This window comes from Oncorhynchus masou, chromosome 6 (genome assembly GCF_036934945.1).
Source record: "Oncorhynchus masou masou isolate Uvic2021 chromosome 6, UVic_Omas_1.1, whole genome shotgun sequence".
NCBI lineage: Eukaryota > Metazoa > Chordata > Actinopteri > Salmoniformes > Salmonidae > Oncorhynchus > Oncorhynchus masou.
Window position 1 is genome coordinate 8,115,485 of NC_088217.1, and position 5,970 is coordinate 8,121,454.

A 5,970-nucleotide genomic window follows, 5' to 3' on the forward strand; every position below is an offset into this window, starting at 1 on the left:
GATGCCAGGTACAGGAGTGGTACTAACAGAGAAAATGCAACTGATGATAACAAGATCCAATACACCTGGTATTTATGTTATGTGACATGTCTTAATTTACCCAGGTGTATCTATTTGTCTCCAGATGCACCTCATTGCAATTAGGGGCCGGTGTTTGCCAGTCAAAACCTGGCTATTGAGTCAGTCTCATGGAGTTAGATAGAGGACTCTAGATGGATGAAATCCATGTTGGCATGAACATTGCCACTGAGGGCTTCCAACAAAGTAACCATCGAGGTGGAGCTTCTTCGTTAAGGAAGAATCACACGGGCCACTTTCCGTCGCAAAACTTTTGAGCATTGCAGATATACATTTCATGAATAGAGACAACGTATTTCCTTAATAATCTCCATGTCGGGGAGACATATTTGTTCAATATAACATATTTTTACCTGAACCTTCCAAAAGGTTGCATCCTGCCTAACGCTCCCCATTATTCAATCCGGGTTATCAGGAGGGATCAGCCAATTAATTATACTCTTGAGCAAACACTGCATAACTGTAGGTAGCATTAAATTGCCAACTTTGGCTTCATACAGTACCTTTTCAAACAACACACTCTGTGATGGTGTGCAGCCTTTAAGTTTGTTTGCCAACTCATAGAAATTATAGAAGACAATGGACTACTTTAATAAAATGAATATTGCCTCTATTGTCTCTAATGTAATTACATTTGTTATTTGATTAGAATGGAGCTGCCCTTGCGCTCACATACTCCATAATGGGACACATATAAAGATGATATACTGTGACTATCATTCTCTATGGTCCGATCCCTACGATGTGTTGTTCTGGTGGCTGAGTGTGTGTCCTCTTCCTCTAACTGTCCATTCTCAGGGCTGCTGGACAGGTGCCTTGCCCGTCAACATTGCAGCCCTTTGGGTGTTGCACTTATCAGGCTTCACCGCCATGGACCAGAAAGGCTGGTCCTAGTGATTTTGTGCATTTATATGTTCCCAGTTGCCACTCCTGTGAAGGGAGACCGCTGCGCTTGAATGCAGTTTGGTGACCACAGAACCCCAGTACAGGTACTCTATTGTAAACATTATTAAAGTGAACCGTGTTGAATGACTATGTACATATGGCAGCAGTCTCTATGGTACAGGGTAGAGTACCAGGTGGTATCAACCCAGTACCCTGCTTTTAACAGTGACTAAGTTTGGGCTGGGTACTGGGAGGAGGCCGGCTAGAGGACACTATTTCAACGTCCGATGGACTGGAGTAACAAACTTCTATCTCCAGTTTCTCAGTCTCTAGGTCACAGCTTTGATGCTCCTGTACTATCACCTCCTTCTGGATGGTAGCGTGGTGAACAGGCCATGGCTCGAGTCGCTGAGGTCTTTGATGATCTTCTTGGCCTATCTGTGACACCGAGCGCTGTAGGTGTCATGGAGGGCAGGCAGTGCCGTACTAGGCGTTGACACAGCCCTACAGGATCCTCTCAATGGTGCACCTGTAGAAGTTCATGAGGGCCTTACAGGACAAGCCAAATTTCTTCAGCCTCCTGAGGTTGAGTAGGCGCTGTTGCGCCTTCATCACATTGCCTCTATGAATGGACCATTTCAGGTTGATTGTGATGTGCACGCCAAGTAACTTGAGGCTTTTTGTTCTCTCCAGTGCGACCCTGTAGAAGTGGATGAGGACGAGCTCTCTCTCTGCTGTCTACTGTAATCCACAATCATCTCCATTGTTTTGTTGACATTGAGGGAGAGGTTATTTTCCTGGTACCATTCCGTCAGTTCCCTCACATCCTCCCTGTATGCCGTCTTACATTTACATTTACGTCATTTAGCAGACGCTCTTATCCAGAGCGACTTACAAATTGGTGAATTCACCTTCTGACATCCAGTGGAACAGCCACTTTACAATAGTGCATATAAATCATTAAGGGGGGGGGGGGGTGGTGAGAAGGATTACTTATCCTATCCTAGGTATTCCTTGAAGAGGTGGGGTTTCAGGTGTCTCCGGAAGGTGGAGATTGACTCCGCTGTCCTGGCGTCGTGAGGGAGTTTGTTCCACCATTGGGGGGCCAGAGCAGCAAACAGTTTTGACTGGGCTGAGCGGGAACTGTACTTCCTCAGTGGTAGGGAGGCGAGCAGGCCAGAGGTGGATGAACGCAGTGCCCTTGCTTGGGTGTAGGGCCTGATCAGAGCCTGGAGGTACTGCGGTGCCGTTCCCCTCACAGCTCCGTAGGCAAGCACCTTGGTCTTGTAGCGGATGCGAGCTTCAACTGGAAGCCAGTGGAGAGAGCGGAGGAGCGGGGTGACGTGAGAGAACTTGGGAAGGTTGAACACCAGACGGGCTGCGGCGTTCTGGATGAGTTGTAGGGGTTTAATGGCACAGGCAGGGAGCCCAGCCAACAGCGAGTTGCAGTAATCCAGACGGGAGATGACAAGTGCCTGGATTAGGACCTGCGCCGCTTCCTGTGTGAGGCAGGGTCGTACTCTGCGGATGTTGTAGAGCATGAACCTACAGGAACGGGCCACCGCCATGATGTTGGTTGAGAACGACAGGGTGTTGTCCAGGATCACGCCAAGGTTCTTAGCGCTCTGGGAGGAGGACACAATGGAGTTGTCAACCGTGATGGCGAGATCATGGAACGGGCAGTCCTTCCCCGGGAGGAAGAGCAGCTCCGTCTTGCCGAGGTTCAGCTTGAGGTGGTGATCCGTCATCCACACTGATATGTCTGCCAGACATGCAGAGATGCGATTCGCCACCTGGTCATCAGAAGGGGGAAAGGAGAAGATTAATTGTGTGTCGTCTGCATAGCAATGATAGGAGAGACCATGTGAGGTTATGACAGAGCCAAGTGACTTGGTGTATAGTGAGAATAGGAGAGGGCCTAGAACAGAGCCCTGGGGGACACCAGTGGTGAGAGCGCGTGGCGAGGAGACAGATTCTCGCCACGCCACCTGGTAGGAGCGACCTGTCAGGTAGGACGCAATCCAAGCGTGGGCCGCGCCGGAGATGCCCAACTCGGAGAGGGTGGAGAGGAGGATCTGATGGTTCACAGTATCGAAGGAAGCCGATAGGTCTAGAAGGATGAGAGCAGAGGAGAGAGAGTTAGCTTTAGCAGTGCGGAGCGCCTCCGTGACACAGAGAAGAGCAGTCTCAGTTGAATGACTAGTCTTGAAACCTGACTGATTTGGATCAAGAAGGTCATTCTGAGAGAGATAGCGGGAGAGTTGTCGTTGTTGGATATCAGGCCTACCACTGTTGTCAGCAAACTTGATGATTGAGTTGCCACTCAGTCATGGGTGAACACGGAGTACAGGAGTAGGCTTAGCACACACCCTTGTTGTTCCACAGCCTTGAGGATCAGTGTTGCGAAGGTGTTGTTGCCTACCTTCACACACGAGGTCGGCCCGTCTGGGGGCTACTATATATTTTTTTGACAATTGGCCTGGAACCTTTTACTTCACGGAGTCCTGCTGATCCATCATGACTGATCTGCCAATGTAACCGCACGAAGGGGCTACAAAGGACTTCGTCCATCGCAAAGTCCCTCTAAGGCCCTTCTGCTAGCCTGCAATCCCAGGCCCGCAAGCTGTCTGAATTGCTGTGTCTCCAACTCGCCCAGCTACTCAATGGACCCAATGATCACTCGGCTACGCACGCCTCTCCCTAATGTCAATATTCCTTGTCCAGTGCTGTTTTGATTGGTAATTATTGCCTTATTTCATTGTAGAGCCTCTAGCCCTGCTCAATACGCCTTAGCTAACCCTTTAGTTCCACCTCCCACACATGCGGCGACCTCATCTGGTTTAAATTATGTTTCTAGAGACAATATCACTCTCATCGTCACTAAATGCATAGGTTTACCTCCACTGTATTCCCATACTGCTATACCTTTGTCTGTACATTATGCCTTGAATCTATTCTACCGTGCCCAGAAACCTGCTCCTTTTACTCTCTTTTTCCGAACGTACTAGACAACCAGTTCTTATTGGATTTATCTTTACCCTTATCCTACTCCTCCTCTGTTCCTCTGGTGATGTAGAGGTTAACCCAGGCCCTGCTGTGGCTAGCTCCACTCCTACTCCCCAGTCGCTCTCATTTGTTGACTTCTGTAACCGTCAAATCCTCGGTTTCATGCATATTAACATTAGAAGCCTGATCCCTAAGTTTGTTTTATTCACTGCCTTAGCACACTCTGTCAACCCGGAAGTCCTAGCCGTGTCTGAATCCTGACTTAGAAATACTTCCAAAAACCCTGAAATGTCCATCTTTAACTATAACATTTTCTAGCAGATATAACATCCAAAGGGGGTGGAGCTGCAATCAACTGCAGCGACAGCCTGCAGAGTTCTGTCTTACTATCCAGGTCTGTGCACAAACAATTTGAGCTTCTACATTTAAAAATCCACCTTTCCAGAAACAAGTCTCTCACCCTTGCCACTTGCTTCAGACCACCTTCTGTCCCCAGCTGTGCCCTTGACACCATATATGAATTGATTTCCCCATCTATCTTCAGAGCTCGTGCTGTTAGGTGACCTAAACTGGGACATGGTTAAACGACCAGACCCGGATATCCTGGAAGGATATTGACCTCATTCCAACAGTAGAGAATTTCTGGTTATTCTTTAAAAGTTATTTCCTCACCATCTTAAATAAGCATGCCCCTCTCAAAAAATGTAGAACCAGGAACATTTACATCCCTTGCTTCACTCCAGACCTGACTGCCTTTGACCATCACAAAAAAATCCTGTGGCGCTCTGCATTAGCATCAGATAGCCCCCGCGATATGCAAATATTCAAGGAAGTTAGGAACCAAAATACACAGGCAGTTAGGAAAGCTAAGGCTAGCTTTTCAAACAGAAATTTGCATCCATGTATCACAAACTCCAAAAAGTTCTGGGACACTTAAAACCATCGATAATGAGAGCACCCCCTCCCAGCTACCCACTGCACCCAGGCTAGGAAACACTGTCACAACCGATAAATAAATGATAATTGAGAATTTCAATAAGCATGTTTCTTCGGCTGGCCTTGCTTTCCACCTGGCTACCCCTACATTGGTCAACAGCCCTACACCCCCCAGAACAACTTGCCCAAGCCTCCCCCGTTTCTCTTTCACCCAAATCCAAATAGCTGATGTACTGAAAGAACTATAAAATCTGGACCACAACAAATCAGCTGGGCTTGACAATCTGGACCCTCTCTTTCTAAAATTATCCACAGAAATGTTTTGCAATAACTATGAATAGCCTGTTCAACCTCTATTTCGTATCGCCAGAGATCCACAAAGATTGGAAAGCTGCCACGGTCATCAAAGACTTCGAAAGCCAAGTTAATAAGCAGATCACTGACCATTTCGAATCCCTCCGTACCTTCTCCGCTATGCAATCTGGTTTCCGAGCTGGTCATGGGTGCACTTCAGCCACGCTCAAGGTCCTAAACGATATCATAATCGCCATTGATAAGAGACAATACTGTGCAGCTGTATTCATCGACCTGGCCAAGGCTTTCGACTCTGTCAATCACCACATTCTTATCGGCAGACTCAACAGTCTTTGTTACTCAAATGACTGACTCGCCTGGTTCACCAACTACTTCTCAGACAGAGTTCATTGTGTCAAATTGGAGGGCCTGTTGTCCGGACCTCTGGCAGTCTCTATGGGGGTGTCACAGAGTTCAATTTTCGGACCTACTCTTTTCTCGGTATACATCAATGATGTCACTCTTGCTGCTGGTGATTCTCTGATACACCTCTATGCAGAAGACACCAATTTGTATACTTATGGCCCTTCTTTGGCCACTGTGTTAACTAACTTCCAGACAAGATTCAATGCCATACAACTCTCCTTCTGTGGCCTCCAGACTCACATTAAGTATCCCCAATCCAAAATGAAATCTGGAATCGGATTCCTATTTCGCAATAAAGCATCCTTCACTCATGCTGCCAAATATAACCCTCGTAAAACTGACTAT